Source organism: Podarcis muralis, chromosome 5 (genome assembly GCF_964188315.1).
Source record: "Podarcis muralis chromosome 5, rPodMur119.hap1.1, whole genome shotgun sequence".
Classification (NCBI taxonomy): domain Eukaryota; kingdom Metazoa; phylum Chordata; class Lepidosauria; order Squamata; family Lacertidae; genus Podarcis; species Podarcis muralis.
In genome coordinates, this window is record NC_135659.1 from 42,981,349 (window position 1) to 42,993,603 (window position 12,255).

The following is a 12,255-nucleotide window of genomic DNA, read 5'->3' on the forward strand; positions in this document are numbered from 1 at the left end:
GAAATTTCCACATGATGGCTCTGTTCCATCAGCCACTCAAGACATGATTTTTATCAGAGGCCACCATAACCGGGCACTGGCGTTTACCTTATTTATTTGAAACATTTTTATACCACCCTTTTAAAAACCCCAGAGTGCTTTGTTAACATTTGACAATAAAACCAGTCTATTAAAACCTAAGAAATGCAGTTGAAACAGCAACATCCACAGTAACCAGACAATTCAAAATGGCATTGGTATCAGTGACCAGGATAGGCCTGGGGGAACAGGTATGTTCTCAGGATGCACCAAGAACTCAACAGAGCTTGTGCCCACCTCGTTTCAATGCTCCAGAAATTGTTCCACAAACTAGAAAAGGCCCTGCCCACGTCCTGAAACCCTGGCCTACCTGGCAGCAAGTCAGTGTGCCATGTCCAAAGTTGAAAGTCTGAGGGCCGATCCACACACATGAAGCCCAGAGTCCAAAGGTCAGAAACTGAGGTTCAGGGTCAGTCCAAGTCACCAAGTCTGAAGTCCAGCAGTCAGGATACAGGCCAAACCCAAAGCACAATCCCATAGAGGCCCTGAAGCACCCAACTCCCTCAACATGGACAGTTGAGCAGACACAGCACCTCAGCTCTGCTTCCCTCTTTGTATTCTACATGCCGATTGCAGCATCTGGGCTTAACGAGGCATGTGACCCTCACCTGTTCTGAGCCTACTGCAGCTGAGGAATCACATAGAGAGCCCCACCTGGCCAGCTAGGGAGCTGGGCTGTGGGTTATTGCCTGCCCCAGCCTCCTACCTAGAGAGTCTCTTCTGCTGCTCCCCACACTTCAGAGCCTGCATTGTTTGTGGAGACAGAGGCCCTTCTGGCTCTGGTGATGGGTCCTGCTGATCTGGTTCCTGTTCATTGACCTCCAGCCCCTCACCATCCTCCACCATTTCCTACACCAACCTCAGCTTCCCCATTTCCAACATGCCCCAGTGTGTCCCAATCCCAGCAGCACCCCTTGCTGGGATCTTCCTCCTCCTCCCAGTTCATGGCACCCTGGTTACCACCAGAGGGAATTCTTCAGGATATGGCACCACCAGGATGGCCTTTTCGGTTGTAGCCCCTCGCTTGTGGAATGAAGTAACGTAGAGATTTAACAGCCAGAATTGAAACCAACAGAGTGAGAAAGGTTCCTTTAAAGGTATATATTTGAAGAAATGGATAAATCTGCTAGATATACTATGTTGCACTTAACCACTATCCCCACCTCGAAAGTTGTGGCAGCAGTGACATTTATTTATTTACTTATTGCATCTTTATCCCACCTTTCCTCCATGGAGCTTGAGGTGGCATGTATAGTTCTCCACCTCTGCATTTTATCTTCACAACAAGCCTGTGAGGTAGGTTAGGCTGAGAGCCAATGGCTGGCCTAAGGTCACCCAGTGAACTTCATGGCTGAGCCCTGGTCTCCCAGGTCTTAATCCAACACTCTAACCACTACACCACATTGCCTCTCTGGCATGTCTGGATTCAGCTTCTGCCTAATGCTGAACATTTAAAGTGACACTGCATATCTCCACAATGAGGGTAGGGCTGCCCAGGCAGGATTTTTTGTGCTTCTTCCCATCCTTGCTGTTTTGTTCTCTGTCACCCATATTTGGTGCTTATTTTTACATTCATTAACTAACCATCATTTCATGAAACAATCAGATGTCTGCAGTGACAGTCAACAATCAGTCAGAACTGATAATGAACAGAAGCCACACATTTAAGTAAAGCATATGCATTTTATACATCCCTTTCCAAATGTCTGGAATTGAACTTTTTTTTTTAAGTAGTCACTGCTCTAGCTGGCAGCTAGGGACCATTTTGCAAATAAGCACATGGTGACTATGTGTTTTGTTGGAACCTGAGTGTTGTCAGCAGATTCGGGAACTGAAATTGGAAGAAAACAGGAGTATGGACACGACAGGCTTTACATCCAGGTAAAAGGGAAAGGAACCCCTGACCATTAGGTCCAGTTGTGACCAACTCTGGGGTTGCGGCTCTCATCTCGCTTTACTGGCCAAGGGAGCCAGCGTACAGCTTCCGGGTCATGTGGCCAGCATGACTAAGCCACTTCTGGCGAACCAGAGCAGCGCACAGAAACGCTGTTTACCTTCCCGCCGGAGCAGTACCTATTTATCTACTTGCACTTTGACGTGCTTTCGAACTGCTAGGTTGGCAGGAGCAGGGACCGAGCAACGGGAGCTCACCCCGTCGCGGGGATTCAAACTGCCGACTTTCTGATCAGCAAGTCCTAGGCTCTGTGGTTTAACCCACAGCGCCACCTGCGTCCAGGTAGGAAACTTTAAAAATGAAACCTAATATTACTCAGAGTATTGGAACCAATAACATGTTTAAGCAGGAGCAGAGCAGCTCCTTTGAATCCAGTGCGGCAAGATCCCTGCCTATGGTCCCTGACTGCACAAGCATTGCTCCAGTCTTAGGTCTGAACTTCCCTTCAGCCTGAGGAATAAGTGGTGCTGGTGCTGCTGTCACTGTTGATCAGCTGTTTGGCTGCCAGAGTGATTTGCTGTTAAACAGCTGCTTACTGCCAAACAACTGCCTTGGGATTAAAGCAGCAATATTCTCCCATCACCCACACTGCAAGATAAATTCCAAGCAAGTTTTGGCAAAAACTCATGCAGCGACCACCTGAATAATGCTAAGAATATAATCTCTTCACAATTAATACAGTAATGATAATTATTTGTCATTACTTGTATCATCATCATTTATCTAGAGACCGATGTCCCACCCTCATCAGAAGTGATCTCAGAGCAGATCACCACAATCTAAAACACAACAAATCAATTAAAATGGAAAATAAAATATATTATCAGACCTTTCTACCTTTTCATTAATAGAGTGTTCCACATAAATTATTGTAGTAAAACTAATGAAAACTCAGTAACAACAAATTGAGGGGAGGTCCTGTAGTTAGTGGCAGTAAATATGCTTTGGAGGCAAGAAGATTGAAGGATCTATACACAGCATTTTCAGTTAAAAGGCAATCGGCAAAGCTAGGAGCAGAAAAATCCGTCCCTCAGACCTTGGAGCAAAGCGGGTAGGATTCAATATGTGTTCATTTATGTGACCACTACTATCCTCACACTAGAGATGAGATTTTCAAGCAAAGAGTGCCTTTGTCTCAGGCCGGGGTAAGGAAACTGTGGTCCTCCAGATGTTATTGGAATCCAGTTCACCTCATCCGATGCTGGCTGGGGTTGATGGGAGGTGGATTCCAACAACATCTGGACAGCCACAGGTTCCCTATCTCTGGCCTAAACCTATGCCCACTGTGTGGATGAAAGAGGTGAGATTTCCACCAGTCCTTTAGTGCAGCCGTGTGTTTTCTTCTTTAATTAAGGTAAGTACTTACCTAACTAACCAGGTTGTTATGAGGATGCTGCTTTGAGCTCCTGGGTGGAAAGGCAGAATCCTGATCCTAACACACATATACATGTATGTAAGTTTAAGCCCAAGGCTGCAATCCTAACCATACTTACCTGAGAACGAGCGCCACTGAACATAGTGGGATTTATTTATAAGAAAGTGTGCCTAGGAATGAACAACATCTCTCACTTGAAAACCCACAGTACACTGTGCTGAATTGTGGCCTTTGCTTTCTGATAAATCAACCAAATGTACAACAATAAAACAGTGCATTGTGATGTATTAAATGCACAATGTTGGTACCTGGAGCCTGAAATAGGAAGCCGGGTCCCTTTCACTTCAGGTCAATCTGATCAAGGAGTGAATGTCTGGGAAGATATCAGCACAGATACCTCTGCACTGCTAAGAAGGGGGTAGGGAAGAGAACCCCAAGGCAGAATGTGCCCTTGCCTGTTTACTTTTGGTTTTGAGAATTGCCTTCAGAAGCCTATAAAAAGTTCAGATATTTCTAAATGTGGTGTGGTTGGGCGTGTGTGTGTGGAGGGTGTTTTTTGTTTTGTTTTCTTTTCTTTGCTGCCATACATGTTTTCCACCCATAATTGTTTTAATACAAACTAGGAAAGGTTTTAAGACATCCAAACTAGGAAAGGTTTTTTACACCAGAAACAGAATATATCAAAGTGATGGAAAGTTTTTATTAACAAAGCACTATTGTATGGAATAAGAGAGTTCCCAAATTAATAAGTTATATATTTTTTAATGGGGGGGGGGGACAGATTACTGATGCCACAATTCTAAACTTTTTCACAACGAGTTCACACAGAGGGCTGGACTCAACTAAATACTTGTGCTAGTGGGAATCAGCACAATGAGGCTTCAAGGTATGCAGACCCTCCAAGTGTCCCTGTTTTCCAGGGACAGTCCCTGATTTACAGAAGCTATTCCGGTTTCTGATTTCATCCTGGAATGTCTCGCTTTTCCTTAGCTTAGGACATCCCTTTTTTTTTTAAGGAGAAATGTTGGAGGTTATGGAGTTATCCAACTCCCGAGTCGTCTGAAGACAGGGAAGTTGTTTAATGTTTTATTATGTTTGTTATATATGTTGGAAGCCACCCAGAGTGACTGGGACAATCCAGTCAGATGGGCAGGGTATAAATAGTAAAATTATTATTATGGAACGGGACATCCCTATTTTCATTGGAAAAATGTTGGAGGGTATGGGTAGGTGGTAGTGCACATACCTTGCATATAGACACTCATGTTTGCTCCTGGGCACTTCCGGTTAGCTTAAACCCCTTGAAAGAAGCTAAAGACCCCCAGCTAAAATAGTTTTTAAAAACAGTACAGAAACAACTGAAAATGGGTTTCAAAACAAGACAACATGAAGTCAGAGACCTTTTCATTAAGCTAGGAAAGCTTGGTTTGTCTCTTTAGAAGACAGCCTTATGTATATTCATAAACCCAACCAAGGTCCTAGGTTAATGTACCCTGCCACTCAACAGGCCTAAGGATATCTTTTGCAGTTGCTTTTAGTTCTCCACAAGCCCCATAGACTCATTCTCCTATAGTCTCCAAGTTGTATGTGTAATCTTTTCTGCCTTTGGGAAACACTCATTACCTTTCTCTGTCCTCACCAGAAGAATTTGACGAGCTCCAAGTTCACAACACCTTAAAGGGTGGCATTGTTTTCGAAGACAGCTCAGCCACTGCAATGAGGCCTCACTTAGGTTGCGGTTGACTTGAGGCACACCTTCATTTCAAAGTTACCTGTAAAAAAAAAAACCCCACACACACAAACAAAGCCTGCTACCTATAAAAATAGCCCTGGTGTTTGGCATGAATGCCTGTTAAATATCTTTTCAAAGTATGCCTAGCACACCCTTAATTGCTTTCAAGAGCTCTCTGGCACTTTTTGTCTAGGGCCAATTCGTTCCTACGTGTAGAAATGCAGAGCTCTCAAAATCAAGCCACTCCCTTGGCTCATGCAAGGAACCTCTGCTCTACCCATTGTGACACTGAAATATACATGGTATGTATTTATTATGTGAATTTTTAAATGGCTGAATACCAAAGGTACATCTTCCCCCTACTCTTTAAAGAAGGAATGGGATAAAGGCAGGGGGCTCCTCCAGATGAGATGTTTATTGAGCATCCTTCCTAACTCATTTGCACAACACTTACCGTATTTTTTCCTCTATAAGACTTACTTTTTTCCTCCTAAAAAGTAAGGGCAAATGTGTGTGCGTCTTATGGAGCGAATGCAGGCTGCACAGCTATCCCAGAAGCCAGAACAGCAAGAGGTATTGCTGCTTTCACTGCGCAGTGATCCCTCTTGCTTTTCTGGCTTCTGAGATTCAGAATATTTTTTTTCTTGTTTTCCTCCTCCAAAAACTAGGTGCATCTTGTGGTCTGGTGTATCTTATAGAGCGAAAAATATGGTATGTATAGCTGAGCTTGTATCCTCTCTTTATTGAGCTTTCATTCTGATTTGCTTGCAGGGCAGTTATACAACAACAAACATTTGTCCTCCATTCGCTTGTGGGGCATTCATACATCTTCCTGTTAGCCATTTCTTCATGCCACACTTTTTGATGCATTTCCCCAGTGCCCTTCAAACGGCAAAAAGTCTTATTCTTCTTCAACATGGATTTGTTGCATGAGGTTGACAGAGCCCTTTATAATAATAATTTAATAGTAATAATTTATTATTTATACCCCGCCCATCTGGCTGGGTTTCCCCAGCCACTCTGGGCGGCTTCCAACAAAACATTAAAATACAAGAATTCATCAGCTATTAAAAGCTTCCCTAAACAGGCTTGCCTTCAGATGTCTTCTAAAAAATAATAATAATTTAATCGGCTTTAACTGCTCCAGGTGTGCACTTGGATCCCTACCACAAAATAGTCTGGAGCCACCCATAACACATACCCATGAACAGGAGGAGATGGGGAGCAGGGTGACTCTGGTTTTACCCTTCCACCTTTGCTCTTGAAAAGACATGCACACAGCTTGCAGATTGACTCCCGGTTGCCTCTTGACCCTCCTGCTTCGGTCAAGCTGTCCACTTTTCTTCCTGGTATGTTTACTCAATCAACCGTACGTCTGGGATTTTTTTTTAGAGCAAATGCTTCAGGGTTTCCTCCCATCACCACAGAACTACTACAGTGCCTTCCCTTTTTTTAAACCTCTACACAATAGCATTCTGAAGCTTATATAAAGCAACAGGAAGGTTCTAACCAGGGACTTATTTGAACACCCTTCCAGCCACAACCACCACATGCTGAGGGCAGCTGTGTGCAGGCCAATGCCACATGGAGAAGTCGGTGTGGGTCAGGATTTTTGCAGACTGCTATGAATGGTTCTCATCTTGAGAGCAAGTCCTAACTGTTCTAGGCTAAGAGTCCAAGATGCCTAGGAGACATGTCTGTGCTCCTGGGAGAGTAAGAGAAGATAACAAGCCAACTGATTTCAATGCATTTTCTCTGGAGGATGTTGATTCTGTGTTCTGTCTTTAACTAAACTGAAATAACAGGTCTGACATCCTTTTGGTGGGGGTGGGGATGGGGAAAAGCGACCGGATCCAGTTTGTCCTTTTGATTGATTTCCCAGCATCAGCACTGAACTCACTGACAACTGGGAGCCAAAACAATCGGCTTAGCTCAACCGAACATGCTGATAACTAAGTTGCGCTGCAGCTATCTGCCAAAGCAGAGGTTTCCTCCAAAATTATTTCTCTTTTTTTTATGTGTATGCACGTGTGTGTGTGTGTGTGAGAGAGAGAGAGAGAGAGAGAGAGTCTCTTTACCCAGACAGAAAAGTACGATAAGAGGTAGCTCTATGTACAAAGCAGTTGTGCTCAAATTCCAGTGTTAAAGTACTGCCGTATCGCTCTCACTTTTGACCTGTTCTGAGATATGGCCTTAAGATCTTGTCGTTACATTCTCCAAAGCAAAATAAGTTTGATTTCCTATTAAGAATGGATACCAAGGAGTCACTGGAAAACAGGACTGTTGATGTTATTTCAAGTTACTGCTTAGGGCCACCAACAGGTGAGCAAGTGGCTTCAGGCATTTGAAATGGATGCAATGCCTCCTCCTTTCATGTAGCAATTCTTGAGCATTCTGCAGTAAACTGCTAAAACCACTGAGAATTATACTAGGGAAAGGGTTTGCTTACAGAGATTCCCAACTTATTTGGCCTACTGCCCCTTTTCGGGGGGGGGGGGGGATACTCGGCGCCCCCTGGAGATCTACCTTCTTTAAGCAAACAAACAGAAAGATGCAGAGAAATTTGAGTTGTTTAATTGTCTTCTCTTCTTTCTTTATGCTTCCACCCCCCTTATTTTTATTCAATGCCCCCCCAATTGCAGTGGAGGTTACTACTGCCCCCCTGGATCATTCCAGTGTCCCCCCAGGGGCTGGTATCACCCACTTTGAGAAACGCTGCTTAAGAGGAAGGGTGAGAGGTAAGGAGCTGGCCACTTAGGGATCACTTCCCATCAGTTGCAAAAGCAGGAAAACAAAAGGTTTTGTCACTTGTGACTGGAAAAACAAAATATCCCCCCCCCCCCGTCTCTCTCTCTCTCTCTCTCTCTCTCTCTCTCTCTCTCTCTCTCTCTCACACACACACACACACACACACACACTGAACAATTATCTGCTCCCCTTTAACAGTGTCTCAAATATGCCACCAAAGGATATCTCATAGCAAGGTGGCTTCTAAGTTGCTCTTCACTCAGAAACACAGCTGCATCAAGGAGGACTGCCCTTTGCACCCTCCCCCAAATTGTGCAGATGTTTTCCTGTCATGTCCAAGTGTCCCTCCCAAGCAATGCTTTCCAATGTGTTGAAATCAGCCCTCTCAAGTTATGCTTCTCCTCCAAAGCAGAAGCTCTGACCTGAAATAGTAACATCTAAAAATATTCACTTGCCCTGGTCGGTTCCTCCACATTTTTCAACGAGCCCAACGGACAGGATTTTGTACTTTACTTATTAGCAAGGGCTTTTTGTTAAACAATAAGCTGATCAATAAAGCATCAAACCATTGCCAAGCAGGAACCTTCTTTAGTGAGGGGCAGCTCTTGTTTGAGCTTTTATAACGGTGTGTGTGTGTGTGTGTGTGTGTGTGTGTGTGTGAGAGAGAGAGAGAGAGAGAGAGAGAGAGAGAGAGAGAGAGAGAGAGAGAAATAGTCCCCATGCAAGCAGAAGATTCATACAGTTCAGCGTAGAGTCTCAACCTCTAGGCTGGTCAAGGAACTACAGTAGGGTGAAGAGTGCTGCAGTATGGGAGAATGGGAGCCAGCTGTTCACCTGACGCACACCTCATCCTGTCTTCTCACAGGCACCTTGAGATATACCCTAGTTTGATAACTGAAGGTTGGTTCACACATATACACACAACGTTTGATGGATTCATTCAACATTTGAATATGCGAGTGGCAATCCCGTATGCAAACTGATCCCATTGAAAACTGGTGAAACAAACATTCTACCTGCGGTGTTAAATCTGGGGGTGAGCATAATAATAATAATTTGGTACTGTAGTCATTGATCAATGATTGCGATAGCACAAGCCTTCCCTGAGAAAGAAGAGGCCTTGAGCCATGGGTGTAGCCAGGATTTTTGTTAGGGAGGGCAGGACTTTGGGGGGGGGCAGAACCTACGTGATTGGTCAGTTAATTATTTCTATTGTTTTACTTGATAGCTACACCTGTGCCTTGAGCTGTTGCTGGTAGCCATGAGTAGGGTGGTGGAACCTTAGCTCAGTGCATAGGAGCCAACTCATAGGGGCTGAGGTCCCTTCACCCCCCTCCAATAAAATATTTGAGGGGACTGAGCCCCCCCCCAATAGATGGGCATTCAAATAGCGTGTGTGTGCTGTGTCTTGTGATCAGTTATGTGACATGGGGCTTACGTGGGCCTCCTCAATATTTTATTTAAGTTGGCACCCCTGGTTCAGTGACAAGAGCGTATGCTTTGCATTCTGAAGATACTAGGAGAACTGTTGGCGGCCCAAATGCACCAATGTAGTTTCCTCTAACTGTTGTGGACTCCATCAGTCTCAACATGTATTAGTCATTGGTGAGGGATAATGGGAGTGAAGAGTCCCACATTATCTGGAAAGCACTGTAAAGGCCTGTAGTGAGCAACACTAAGCTGGATGGACAAATAGTCTGCCTCGGTATAAGGCAGTGCGCTGTATCTTAGGAGTATATTGGGTCTCGGGGTCTCTTCCTGAGTATCCAAGACATACTAGAAATCAGTAGATTTCAATGCGAAGGAAGATGCCTTTAAGAAACAAATAGACATTCCAGCAATGCAGCCATCTTTCAGTCCCTGCATGCTGCACATAGTGCAATAGTGAAGGAATGGACATGGGAGAGAAGCAACTGTTAAAGGTGATGACCTTCAGATGAGATACTGAACTGACCTCTGTTCTGGTGGCTGTCCAGGTGGAGATTAAGAATTCCACAGAGCACTGTTTGCAGAACACCATCTTCTGCTCCAAATCTTCTGCTAATGAAGGTTTGGATTTCAAAAGCCGAACTAACAGTCCCAAAGGAAGAAGCGTCCCGGTTCACTCGATGGAACGCTACAAGAGGAAAACAAGCCGAAACCTGTTGTTGTTGTTTTAAATGGTTAAATATTAGCCCAGGTCACTAGGCTGAATGCAACCACCTGTACTTGATGATGGAGGCTGAGATAAGGAAGCCTCAACAATACAAATGCAACCGGTGGAGAGGCCAGTTTGGGCAGGCTGAATTGGAGGAAGTCCCAACTGCACCCAGAAATGCCACATGTACAAATGCACCAAAGACGCTGACATTCAGGAGCACCTGAAGAACTGGGGGCGGGGGACCTCAGGCCTGGGTGGATAAATGTGGCCCTGCACACCTCTCTATCTGGCCCTGAGGACTCTCCCCAGCCACACCCTTTACTGGCCCTGCTACACACCATTCGCCAGTGCTTTTGCCTGGCTGGAATATGTCCTTCAACTCTGACAATCCCTCTTGCTTCCCTGGATAAGAATAATAGAATCATAGAATTGTAGACTTGGAAGGGACCGCGAGGATCATCCAGCCCCCTGAAATGCAGGAATCTTTTGCCCAATGTGGGGCTTGAACCCACAATCCTGAGACTGAGAGTCTCATGCTCTACCGACTGAGCTATCACAGAGGATAGCGTGGGGTGTGAGAATGCTTGCAGAAACAAATTTAGTCATTGCTCCACCTCCTTTTTCCTCTGGCCATGCCCACCAGGTGCATGTGGTCCCCAGAAGCTTGTGGAGAAGGGAAATTTAGGAAAATTTTTCATTTCATTTCTATACCGCTTTATATTATTAAGGAAATAATAATAATCTCACAATGCATTAAAACAACAACAACAACAACAACAACAACAACAACAACAACAACAACAACAACAACAACAATTTTATTTATATCCCACCCTCCCCAGCCAAGCTGGGCTCAGGGAGGCTAACATTAAAGTATATAATACATTAAAACATAAAATCCAAAGTATATAATACATTAAAACATAAAATCCAAATGAAACAATCCAGAATAAAACATTACTGAAGAAAGTCGAACATAAAGTATAAATTCAAAGCAACAAAATTAGCAGGAAACTAAAATGTTTTCTTAAAGATTTCCAAATAAAAAAATGACAAAGGAGAATTGCAACCACGGAATGCGCATTTAACACAGCAAAGTTACCAAAAATGAAAAGAAAAATTCCTTAAACATTTTGAAATAAAACATGACTAAAGGAAGTCAAATATAAAATACAAATAATTAACATGAGAATAAAATATTATCTCAAGCATATCTGCTGTTGTTGCAGCCAATCCTGCTCATGGTGGTTCATGGCGGGCAACGGCTGTGGAAGCTCAGGCTCACTTGGGTCTGCATGAAGCGAAAGCCAAGGTGGCCTGCGGCCCCCAGGCTGTAGAAGGCTTCCCACCTCTGAATTGGGCCAAGCTACACTTTTGTCAATGAGTGTTTTTAAGAATGACATCAGGTGCCTGGATCACCTCCAAATATTTTAACCAGAAGAAGCTGATCTGCCATGCTTTTTTAACCTTGCAAGTTTCAACCTGGCAATAATCCTTCGTAATAAGAGGTGAAAACTGGAGCAGGGGCACTGAGGCTGGGAATGATAAAGAGAATCTGAAACTGGTGAAAAGTTAAAAGCTACCTACATCCCTATCCAGACATTCTCCTTTCTTTCTAAAGAGAAATTAAAATTGCATCTTTTTTTTCAAATTGCCACCGAAATGACATTGTACGCTGGATTAAAATGCTGAGCCCACTTTTAATTTCCTCCTCTTTACATGCAAGTTCATGACTGGCAGGTTGTGTCGCCCTGTTCTTATCATGTTAAAGGCCACCATGGCAAAAAGCCAGAAAGCGCTTTCATAGTCTTTTGACACGGTGCTGGGGATTTTTCTTGTCTGAATAGCAAGGCCTTATTCTCCCCGTTTCCTCTGTTCCCCATTATATAGCCCAGCAGCCATTCAAATCAAATAATGGTGTGTTGTGTTTTGTTTGTTGGCTCTGAACACACCAGCAGCAGTGAAGATGTGTGGGGCGCACTCACAATCCTTGGAAACGGTCGGTGAAATACAAACTCTTGGCGAGGGGTGCGGTGCGGGTGGAAGCACACAAAAGGCGGGTGTCAAAAGGGTCACTTTATTGAGCCACAGGGCTTTTGATTCCAGCCACCAGTACGAAAGGACGACTTGCTGTGAGACATCAAAAGGAAACAACCTCTCCCGATCGCTTTCTGTCACGGCTTGTGCAAACAGCAATGTCACAGAAATGTTAAATGCTTGAGAGCCAT

The 12,255-nt window shown here is 44.2% G+C and overlaps 1 long non-coding RNA gene across 3 annotated transcripts in view; it reads right to left on the reverse strand.

Moving 5' to 3' along the window:
* LOC114598932 (uncharacterized) overlaps positions 1-12,255 on the reverse strand; it is an 84,845-nt gene that overhangs the window by 49,001 nt on the left and 23,589 nt on the right. For 2 of the 3 annotated variants that reach the window (XR_013392913.1, XR_013392912.1), the window contains exon 2: positions 9,842-10,003. This is a non-coding gene — a long non-coding RNA (uncharacterized LOC114598932). Of the gene's footprint in view, positions 1-4,478; positions 5,180-9,841; positions 10,004-12,255 lie in introns of those variants that run through there. The other variant, XR_003707195.2, reaches the window with a different exon arrangement.